This window comes from Pipistrellus kuhlii, unplaced genomic scaffold (genome assembly GCF_014108245.1).
Source record: "Pipistrellus kuhlii isolate mPipKuh1 unplaced genomic scaffold, mPipKuh1.p scaffold_m20_p_8, whole genome shotgun sequence".
Classification (NCBI taxonomy): domain Eukaryota; kingdom Metazoa; phylum Chordata; class Mammalia; order Chiroptera; family Vespertilionidae; genus Pipistrellus; species Pipistrellus kuhlii.
The window spans coordinates 56474719-56487542 of record NW_023425584.1 but is presented as its reverse complement, the minus strand read 5'-3'; positions in this window follow the sequence as shown (position 1 = coordinate 56487542).

The window sequence follows — 12824 nt, the reverse complement described above, 5'->3', positions numbered from 1 at the left end:
GCCGATGCTCTACCGCTGAGCCAAACCGGTTTTGACTGGACCATATTTTACCATGATGTTATTACAAACAGTTGGGGAAGCAACTGTAGATTTAACAAATATAGAAATGACCACAATATTATAGTAAGTTAAATTTCATTGTATATATGTTTTTCAGATAATTATCCATTGCCTCATAACAGATTATTCCAAAACTTTGTGGCTTAAAACAACATGCATTTATTATCTCAGAGATTCTGAGGGTCAGTACACTGAGTACAGTTTAGTTGGATGGCTCTCACCTGGTATCTCTCACTCTGTTATGATCAAGGGGTCAAGCAGGGCCGAAGTCATTTTAAGGGTTGATTGGGGATGTTCCACTTCCAACTCAAGCACAGCTCTGTTAGCTGGTTTCAGGTTTTTACTTGTAGGAGATATCAGTTCCTTGTCATATAGGTCTACTCCCAACATTGTTGCTTGATTTATTAAAAACAAGAACTGAAAGAAAGAGGAGGGTGGGAGGGAGGATGGGAAGGAGGGAGGGAGGATGAGAGGGAGGGAGGGAGGGAGGGAGGGAGAGAGAGAGAGAGAGGGAGAGAGAGAGAGAGAGAGAGAGAGAGAGAGAGAGAGAGAGAGAGAGAAGGCAAGCAAGACAAAAGTCAGCCATTTTGTAATCTAATTTTAAAGGTGACATTTAGTTGCCTTTCCCATGTTTTGTTTGTAGAAAGGAAACAAGAGGTTCCAGCTCATATTCAAGGGGTAGAGATTGCACAAGGGCAGAAATACCAGAGGCACAGTCTCAGGAATCATCCTAGATGCTATCATCCTAATTTATAAAAACCCAGGGTCCATAATGACCAAAGACTCGACTAACCAAAAGCCATGGCGACCCAGTACTGACTGCCCCTGCTGCGGGCCCCGCAAATCAACACTGACTGCTGAGGGGACTGCAGACCAGGCCCAGAGAGAGGCCCAAAGAAAGTGGCAAAGTATGATTTGCCTCTCTTTTTCTCTCCAGGCTTTGCCAGCAGCCTCACCTCTGTTTCTCTCCTTGCCTCCATGGGGGCTGCTGATCAGCCCCACCTCTCTGATTAGGCCTGGAGATAGGCCCAAGACACTGACTGGCATAGAAACTGACCAATCAGAACCAAATCTGGGTGAAGTGTGAGGATCCAAAGGCTGCCTAGGAGGTGGAGCTTTTGATGCTGAATGGCGTAGAAACTGATCAATCAGAACCTAATCTGGATCAATCAGAACCTAATCTGGGTGAACTGCAAAGGCAGAACCTAAGATGGAGGCTGAGGAGGGATTTTAAGGGCAACAGCTGTTTGGTGTAAGGTGTAAGAAAGCGGTTCAATGTTTTTAATGACCAGTTTGGCTGTATAGTGCATATGGTTGGCTATCAGTCCAAATATAGGGATTATGTATTTTTGTCTTTAAAGAGCATCTCCTCCTGCTTAAAAAGCCCCACCCACCCCCATTTAAGCAATCCTATCCTATATAATCTATCTATACCAGTGGTTGGCAAACTCAGTAGTCAACAGAGTCAAATATCAACAGTACAATGACTAAAATTTCTTTTGAGAACCATATATTTTGAACTTAAACTTCTTCTAACACCACTTCTTTAAAATAGACTTGCCCAGGCAGTGGTATTTTGTGGAAGAGCCACACTCAAGGGGCCAAAGAGCTGCACGTGGCTCAAGAGCCGCAGTTTGCCAACCACAGATCTATACTAATAAAAGGGTAATATGATAATCAGACCGGGTCGACCAGCCATTTTCCGGACATCTGAATTCCTTCTGGACAAAGCCATGCTGGTGGAAGCTGAGGCAGAGAGGGCAGTTGGGGATGAGATCAGATCAGCAGGGGAGAGCCACTGAGGGAAAGATCAAGCCAGCACGGAAGGGCAGTTGGGGAATGAGATCAAGCCACCAGGAGAGGACAGTTGGAAGAAACCAGGCAGACAGGCAGAAGCAGTTAGGGGCGATCAGGCAGGCAGAGAGGTTAGGAGTGATCAGGCAGGCAGGCTTAGGGGTTATAGGCAATCAGGCAGGCAGGCAGAGGCAGTTAGAGGGAATCAGGCAGGCAGGCAAGTGAGTGGTTAGGAACCAGAGGTCCCAGATTGCAAAAGGTTTAGGCCTGATCTGCTGGTTTAGGCCTGATGCCTGTGGAACAGTCAGACATCCCCTAAGGGGTCGCCATTTAGAGAAGGTGCAGGCTGGGCTGAGGGACTACCCATCTCCTCTCATGTACGAATTTCATGCACTGGGGCACTAGTATTCATATACTTATGAATGCATACTTGTGCATCATTTTTTTTTTTAAATGTGAGCTGCATGCATAACTTTTTAGAGTGCATATGCTTCATTTTCCTATCAAAAATTATGTGGGCAAACTGATCGCCTAATAAATGTTAGCTAAAGTTAAATTAACTCGATCTCAGTTAATATCTAAGCTAACTCAAATCTCTTTTAGAAATTTACCTAATGGGATAAGTGCTGTCCTCTTTATATGAATGCTTTACAGACTTGACTTTCAATAGTCAACTAGGGGGAAGCTAAGACTACAAGTGATCTCTGCCTGGGACTTATTCTCTGATAGAAGGATTTCATACACGCATTTGAAAAGTTTTCAGTGTGCTGTTTTGCCACTTACATTACCACTTACGTTATCTTATGGGCAAGAAAGAGCTCCAGAGTGCCAATAGCGCATATTTAAATGCTCCTGTTTACGTAGTCACACGAGGAACATCCACACTGATGCATGAAATAATGGAATTGCATCAGTAGCGTTGAAGAGTATTTCTTTTTTATTATTTCTGTACATTTGTCCAGAGCACTGCCCATATTTAAAAACAAAATAAAACACTAAAAAGTCATGTTAACTAAGTGGAGTTAAATACTGTGCACAGGACAACGCATAGCTTCTAAATAATATTCAAACACCATATAACCTCAAAAGTAAAAAGAAAAGAAAGAATGAATATTTCCCCTTCAATTGAATGACATAGACATAGACAGACATTCTGTGAAGATGACAGGTAAGTCCATGAGTCCTCCCCTTTTAACTTCCTCTGTCGAATTATATCCCTCCAAACAAGCTACCAATATATTTTCTATCCCTGGTCTTGCTTTTTGATCTGATCTATTCTTTCTATGATCTGAATTCTACATTGAATCATCCAGAAAGTGCATTCCATTTATATTATTTTTTTAAATATATTTTTTATTGATTTCAGAGAGGAAGGGAGAGGGATAGAAAGAAACATCAATGATGAGAGAGAATCATTGATCAGCTGATTTAATGGGGACTGAGCCTGCAACCTGAGCATGTACTCTTGACCGGAATCAAACTCAAGACCCTCCAGTCTGCAGGATGACACAATATCCACTAAGACAAATAGATCCAGTTTACTATTTATAATTTTAGTCTTATAACTGTACTAGTCATAATGTTTTACATATGTCTATTACTGAAATGGGAGAGATTTGTAATCTGCACCAGAGTCAGAAAATGTTATCTTGTGACTATGTTACTCATTTTTTTCACTGTTATTTTTGTATCCTTCCATGATCACTAATCAATAATCATTCACTCAGTAATCTATATAAATCCCTTAGAAGACATTGATAAACATGGGAAATTGATAAACATAGGAAATTACCCTCCTAGAATGAATCTTCAAGTGAGAGGTAACAAAGTTTATTGAATGCATCTACCACAGAAAGCAAGATTAATATTATTAACCTTTATGTGCCTACCCATCTTGCTTGAGTTTTGATTGGCAACTTGTTTCAGCAATTTGGTGCTTTTCATTAAACTTAGAAAATAAATTTTTCTAAAACCTTATTATTCCTCTAAATTATTTCCTACACATTCTTTCTTCTTATTGGGGCTCAAATACATGTTTATTAGACTATTTAATATTAGATCCTTAATGCTCATTGTTCTTTAGCTAACTTTTTAACCCTCTGCTCTTAAGCTTCATTAAGGTGCCATAAGAAGAACCTCTTCTTGCATCTGAGCCAGATGGTGTGATTTTAGTAATTATTCCTGAAAATGTGCTTTTTTTTTTTTTTTTTTTAGCAAGTCCCAAATGATTTTGTAAATTATCTAACATTCTGAATGATTCCCCTTACATCAACACTACTTATAATAGATTCAGTTTTTCTGGAATTGAATGTTGACCCCATATAAGTGATTAAGTGATGTATGTGTGTGTGTGTGTGTGTGTGTGTGTGTGTATGAATGTATAATCATATGATTATCCTGGAATTTGATAGACTTGTGACCCCTTTTTTTTTTTTTTACTGGAAATGAATTACACAAACTTTAATGAATTAAGTATATCTTCTATAACTTGCATGTTTAAAATATTTTCTTCTTTAAAACAATAGGAAATGTTCATAGTGATCATTCATAAAATCTAATCAGGTGTTTGGGTTTTAATTTTAATCCAAACATTTTATGAATTACAATTATTTCCATGTGCTCTCAAAAGGGAATCATTATAACAGAAAATATAATGTGCCAATAGACTTATAGGAATTATTTCACTAAAAAAATTATTCCTGTAATTGAAATTTCTTACTTTGAAAGTTAAAAATCAATTTTATCAAGTTCAATTTTATTTTAAACTATTATTATTTAAGTAGACTTTTTATAAGTTAATACATTGAGAGTCAGATAATATGCAATTTCAACCTTTAAAGTTTAAACATGTGCCAAAATATAATATTGCTGATAATACAGTAATATTTTATTTTAATAATCTTTAGAATTGGAACAACGCTATTTTATTTTATTAAATTATCTTTGGTGTAATAGAAACATTTTATTATTCATAAATAATTTCAGGAAATTTGAGTGTCTTCATTAAAGTGTCTCCTCTCAGTAGATAGATAAATGATAGGCAGACAGACATAGATATATGGGTGAAACCTGGTAAATAGATATATGGGTGAAACATGGTAAAATATTAAAAATTGATACTGAATTTAGAATTATACAAATTGTTGTAATGTTTAGTTTGTGGTTTTTTTCCCCCTCAGTACTGGTGGTGAAGTTAGAAGCTGAGTGAGAAAAATTAAATGTTTCATATAGTTTTCATTTAATATCCCAAAACAAAGGGACCACTCTACTCACATAATTTTAAAATATATTTTTAAAATAAGCATATATGATTTAAACCTGCAAACTCTTCAACAGAATAATTTTGAATAGATGGTTATTATATACTATATGGTTATTATATAGTATAGCGTAAAGAATATTTAAGAAATAATGCACAACTTAGGTCTATTTTATAGAGTATGATAGATAGCAATGTGACATGATTGACAGTTGATATACATGTTACCATGCTTCCTCACTGTCAGATAAGAAAACTAAGCATCAGGAAAACTTCCAATACCAACAGAAACACACTCCTTATAATATGACTCACTGAATCCCAAGCTTCTGACCTAACTCTATCTTTATGAAACATTCAAGGAAGGCAAATAAGCATAGTCCACATGAGCTCATTGCTATCACATCCTGCAGCGTAAACCAAACAGCAGCATTCCCTCTGAGGATTAGGTCTAGGGGAGAAAGGGCAGAGCACATTTGTACACCTAGTTCCCCCTTTTCTCTCTTTGTTCACTAGACTCAACAAAAAAAGCCCATTTGCTCTAAATCCATGCCTTCAACATGTCATCTCAGGATTTAATTTAGAAACTCTCATGCTTTCTTTAAATTTTTAATATCCAATCAATATTCCTTAGAATTCTTAGTGATTCTTGCTGAAATGTAGGCCTATGAGAGGAGATGGCTGGCTTCCTTTTAGATAATTTTGCTTTTTAAAATTTATTTATATTAAAATAACAGTACATTGATATGATTAAGTTTCTACCTAAAGTTTATTATATTTAAAATAAAACATGAATTTGCATTTCAATTCATAATTATTCATAGGATGACTTTGAATTAAATCAAACACATGGACTCAATTTCTAAATATCTCTGCAATTATTATCTTCTTGAATATATTTGGGCTCCTCAAGACAATGGCTTTAATTATAGCTATGAAAAATGAGTAAATTATAGTAGACATATTACAATCATTGACAGAGAAACTTACCAAACCCACCATTTTATGCTATGGATTTTATTTTTCCCAATACATTTAAGAAAAAAAAAATCTCATCTTCTAATCTTTGAGTCATTTTATTGTATGACATTTTACATCAGCTAGGTAATTAACAAAACAACAATTCTAGATATGTAAAAAAGAAGACATTTATAAAGGACCAGTAGAAAATTCATTGACATGATTGAAATGAAAAAAGAAAGAAAATGAAGTTACCCAAAGATTAAAAATACCAGGAAATATCTACCCCCTTTCATTCTGAGGAAACTGTCATTTGTTACTATCCTTCTAGTACCATGTGGGATGCTATCCTTGCTAAGGTAGGACCACCTGACCAAGGCTATGATTTCTAAGAATGAGTTCTGTAGTACTGTGCTGCAGTACTAGGCTGAGAGACAACCTTCTGACACTGGGAAAATGTTCTGAGGTAGAGAGCTAAAATTACCAGAATCCCCTGTATTCAATTATTACCTATTGCTATTGGGCAGATACTGCTCCCAACATGAATGGAAAAAGAAAGAGTATTATTTTCTCCTTCTTCAACTTCAAATCCTACACTATTACTACCTCCCTTTGACTAACCAGCAGCCATGGCAAGTTTGTGAAGAGAATATTGTGAGGGTCTTATTTTTCATAAAATATGTAGCATTAAACAGAAGAGTAAAAAATGGGGTCTATAACTATAATCCCAAATGAAATAATTATCTAGTTTCTTTATACATGCAGATTTGCATTGGCTCTAATATTTGTCTTAACTTAAACTTATTTCTATATAGATGAGTCCAATATATAAATAAAGTGTTTAGTTTAACTTTATAGGGATTTACATTTTGTAAGGCTTTGTGGCAAATTGTGAAAACAAAATAATAGTTTTACTTACAGAAGATTTATCAATAATGCTTAAATTATTCAAGTACCCTCTGGGATTTTTGTATCAACAGTGTTTTCTTACTATAAAGATTATAGGGTCAAAATCAATATGTACTAACAGAGGAAAGGTTGTAAATGATTTTAAATTAATATCACTATCAAATACAACTCCCCTAATCATACCCATGTCCTTGAGTAAAGTCAATATTATCTGTATCTGAGGTCAAATCAGAATTAGTTATAAAATATGAGTGAAAACTTAACCTATATAGTTCTGAGCTACTGAGAGTCCAGGACTATTTGTTACCTCAGCTTAATTTTATTTATTTGGAATTTTAAACACAATAACATATTCTTCCCAAAAAATAGACTTTTTACTTTTTATATTAGATTTTTTTTTGGGGGGGGGGGAAATGGGGCAAAACATACTAGGAAATAAAAGCACAAAAGTAAGAGTGAAGATATTAAAAATAATGTCAGGCAAACAGAAGTTCAAAGACAGTAATACAAATATCTAAATTGACACTGTAATTCTCTTTTATTAACAAGAGATATATCCCAAGACCCCCAGTGGATAGTACCAAAGCCTATTATACTATGTTTTTTCTTATACATATGTATACTTTTCAGCTTTTATTTGGCATACTCTTGTGCTTTGGAGCCATCAGTAAAATTAGGGTTAAATGACTATAAGCAATGCAATAAACTGAGAGGGTAACTAAGTGACTAACAGGAGGGTGGGTATCCAGCAAACCTGACAAAGGGATGATTCACATACTGAACATATTGAGATAGCATGAGATTTCATCATGCTATTCAGAATAGTGGGCAATTTAAAACTTATGAATTGTTTATTTCTAGAATTTTCAACTTAACTTTTAGACTATAGTTGACTACAGATACTGAAAATCATAGAAAGTGAAACTTTGAATAAAGGAGGAACTACTGTTTTTTATGATGATGACAAATGTAGGATGGAAATATAATTATAATGAACTTTGGTGAATACAATAAGCTGTGAAATAAACACATCCTATCTAATAAGAGAGAAATGTGCAAATTGACCATCACTCCAACACACAAGATGACTGCCCCCATATGTCAAAGATGGCTGCCCCATTGGACACAAGATGGCCACCACAAGATGGTCAGCAGGGGAGGGCAGTTGGAAGAGACCAGGCCTGCAAGGAAGAGCAGTTGGGGGCAATCAAGCCTTCAGGGGAGAGCAGTTAGGGATGACCAGGCTGGCAGAGGAGGGAAGTTGGGGGCAACCCAGCCTGTAGGGAAGGGCAGTTGAGGGAGATCCAGGCCTATAGGGATGTGGCCTGCAGGGGAGGGCAGTTAGGGGTAACCAGTCCTATAGGGGAGGGCAGTTAGGGGCAATCAGGCTGGCAGAGGAGCAATTAGGCTCAATCAGTCTGGCAGGGGAGTTGTTAGGGGGTGATCAGGCTGGCACCAGAAGCAGTTAGGGGCAATCAGGAAGGCAGGTAGGCAAGCAGTTGTAAACTGGATTGTGAGTCAGATGTCTGACTGCTCATTTAGGCCAGATTCTATTGGGCAGTCAGACATCCCTTGAGGAGTCCCAGATTAGAGAGGGTACAGGCTGGGCTGAGGGACACACCCCCTGTGCACAAATTTTGTGCACAGGGCCTCTAGGATATCTTGATAAGGTAGAAGATATCAATATATGTAACTCAAGACTACATTGACATCATCATCATTATCATCATCATCATCATTATCAATTAGTTTGAAAAATAATCATATAAAGCATTTAAAAAAGTGATAAAGTAGACACACAGAGCACTTTACAATATTGAATGCTAATGAGGATGGAGGGGAGCAAAGAGTGGAAGGAAAGTGGAAGTGAGGGAATAAGGAAGAAACAAATTACTAAAAATAAAAATAACTCTTATAAAGTAAGATACATTATGCATTTATCTATTTATATGAAACCATGTATGGATGTGTCTTTGTGGAAAACTAATTACAACTTAAGTAATTTTTAAAAAAGGTAAAAGGAAATTGACTTTAATAAATACATATAGAGCCTGGCTGGTATGGATCAGGTGGTTGAATGTCTACCTATGAACCAGGGGGTCTCTGTTCCAATTCCCAGTCAGGACACATGCCTGGGTTGCAGGCTTGATCCCCAGTGTGAGATGTGCAGGAGGCAGCTGATTGATGATTCTCTCTCATTGTTGATATTTCTCTCTATTTCTGAAATAAATAAAAATACATTTTTAAAATGATTCCTACTAGTATACATATACATGAAATTGATATGTTTAACCTTGACAAAAATCAAGGTTTTGTGTAGAAAATGCATAGTAATCAGGCCATCAGAATCACTCTTCTACAGTTCATTGTGGGAATTACTCTTTCACCACAGTGCTTTTGCCTTCTGAACCTAGAAATAGCACAGAATTCTTCTCTACATAGGGTTTCCTTCAAGTAACTAGTAACAACCAACAGGTTTTATCCCTGTCACTTCTGGATGAAAGCAGCTCTACTTCAACTCTCACTTGTCTGAAGCAAGCTGAATTGAGTGTCAACAGATAAATTGTGTCAAATTTAATGTCATATCTTTATTTATTTTTTTATTCAATTTAATTTAAAAATGACATACCTAATCTTGGAGGAGAAATTCCTCTCTGCTTTGCTTCGCTATTCATGAATTGTTTTAGGTCCTTACTATTACACTCTGCCTTAAAGATATAAAAGTTAATTATACTGCACAAAATATATGCTCACTGATGGTCATCAGCTAAGAACACATTGCGAATACTCAGTGGGATTCTATTAAGGAGAGATCTGTGGCACTTCCTCTTCCCTTATCATTTTATTTATGTGTTTTGGCACATCATATTTTCCCCTTCCTAATATGCTTATTTATCTTGTAGCCATTCCACAACATTCAGTATATGTTCCTTATAGCACTTGATTAAAAGTACACAAACTCTATTAATCCTACCGAGCCCTATGGAATCATGCAGTGTTCTACATCATTAGAGTTTAGGTCACAGTCTCAAATTTTTATGACTCAAGATAAACTCCAAGCTATGAAAACTGATGTGAGTCAGATAATAAAAATTGAAGCGGCAATATAATAAGGAATTTTAAAAGCATTAATGAGTAAGCATAACCATATAAACTTTTAAGGACTAAAAATATGTCAATAAACTAAAATGAAGAACAATTACAGTTAAATACAAAGGATATCCAATGGAGCTAGAACTACTCTTTAAAAAGATTATTTGAGATGAGAGTTTTTTAGGCCTAGTAAACTCATGATAAGAAAATATATAACAAAAACAGATCCAGAGACACAGAGAAGCATCGATCAGACTGTCAAAACTCAGAGAGAAGGCAGGGGAAGGTGGGGGTAAGGGGGAGAGATCAACCAAAGGATTTGTATGCATGCATATAAGCCTAAGCAATGGACACAGACAACAGGAGGGTGAGGGCATGACAACAGGAAGGGTAGGGGGTGCAAGGGGGGATGAAGACATATATGTAATACCTTAAAAAAATTTAAAAACACACAAAAAACATAACTATCATATTTAGCTTATGGTCTGAGGCCTTCTTGTGTTGTTGCTTTGTTTAAGTTTTAATTTATTTCATTTTTGAATATTCAAATCAGAATTGAAATGCAACTAATACTTCTAAAATAATGCACTATTGTGTAAATCAACTATTTTAGAAATTTTAAACATTATAATTACTTTTAAATCTATATCATAATTAATCAAAATTTAATAGTTTAACCTACAGTAGTACACATGTGTTATGCACATAAGCATTTATAATCATTTTTACAATTTTGCATGTGTTTCTAAGCACACAAAAAGTGTTCTCATTTATGTATTTACTCTCTGCAGCATTACTCATAAGGTGGAGTAGAAATCTAAGTTGCATTCAGACAATAAGTATCATTTTTATGTAAACACCAAAGAGAGAACAAAAGAAAGGTATCTTTAATGGTAAGTTGATTATCATAAATATGATCCCTTCTTTTCAAATGTGAAAGAATTAAACAAGCTTTCTGAAAACAGTGTACATTTCACTGATCTTCATTTCTTACTTTAGAGCAGCGATTTTCCACCTTTTTTATCTCATGGCATAGGTAAAGTAATTACTAAAATTCAGCAGCATACCAAAATATATTACTTTTTTTTTGCCAATCTAATAAAATCAATGTAATTTTGACTTATTCTTACTGGATGACTATTGTGTTAGCTGCTGTGATTTTATTTTATTTTTTACAGTCTAATGGAAAAGAGGTCAGTGCCCCTGTCTAAATAGTCAGGTACTGCATGTTTTAAAAATCCTTGGAGCACATCAGTATGCTGTGTCACATTGGTTAAAAATCCATGCTTTAAAGAAATGTTAAATTAAAAAATTAAAAACTAGATTTGAAATAAGGTACTATCATATATCATTTTGTTACCTTTACCTTTTCTTTTGTGTAATTATTTTAGTTATATAGAATTTAACTCCTGTCATATCCAGATTTGCAAACTATAATGAAAAGAGCACATTAATTTTCATACAATATACCTCCTTTGTCTTTGGGATCAAATCTTGAAAGCCTAGTCAAAGAGATGTTTACGCTTCTATAGGAAATGATGTATTCTATGTGGAAACCCAATGAATGAGGGAATTCTTATTTAACAATTGCGCATTGGTAGTCTTACCCAATGAAAGCAATGAAATTGTGAAAATATATACTGAAATCATGTAATTTTAAAGAAATAAGACTGAATAAAACTAAAATTATGTGATTCTCAATGAGACTACTTAATGGGGAAAAATACATTTACCAAATAATTAGAACAATCATAATAAAAAGCCTATCTAATAAAAGAGTAATATGCAAATTGACTGTCACTCCAAGACACAAAATGGTCACACCCCCATGTGGTCAAAGATGGCTACCCCCATCCCATGTGGACACAATATGACCACCACAAAATGAGCAGCAAGGGAGAACAGTTGAGGGGGACCCAGGCCTGCAGGGGAGGGTGATTGGGGTGGGGGGACCTAGGATGGCAGGGGAGGACAGTTAAGGGCAATCGTGCCAGCCAGGGAGTAGTTAAGCATTGATCAGGCTGGCAGGGGAGTGGTTAGGGATTGATCAGGTTGACAAGCAGAAGTGATTAGGGCAATCAGGCAGAGGCAGGTGAGTGGTTGGGAGCCAGCAGTCCTGGATTGGGAGAGGGATGTCCAACGGCCCAATGGGATGAGGCCAAAATGGGTGGTTGGACATTCTTCAAGGGATTCCAGATTTGAGAGGGTGTAGGCGGGGCTGAGGGTCAATTCCCGCCCCATGCATGAATTTCTTGCACTGCACCTCTAGTATTCTATAAAGGATGAAAGTGATGGGTAAAGACAAATGAAGAATAAGAGTGATATTATTTTTTTATTCATTAATTATATATATATTTTAAAGTGTTTGTAACTTCCAGAAATCTTTTTTGGGGGAACATATTTTAAATCATATCTGTATCCATCTTTTTAAAAATTTTATTTCATAGCTCTTTGGAAATGATATCATTCCCTCACTATAGGAGAATACCAGCTCTTGATGTCAGCTAGGTTTCACAACTTCTCATGTACTATGGTTTGCAAATCTGATTCTCTAGGAAATAAGAATATGCTAAGTAAGAAATAATATTTCAATAATATAGTCCCTATAATCTAAGATAAGAAATGTTTTAAAACTATATGCATCCTGAAATATTTAAATTAAAAATAAATTATAAAACAATTTCTAAACCACTTAATAAAGTTGATTTATTTTAATAATCTTAAACTATTTTATTTTATTTTATTTTAC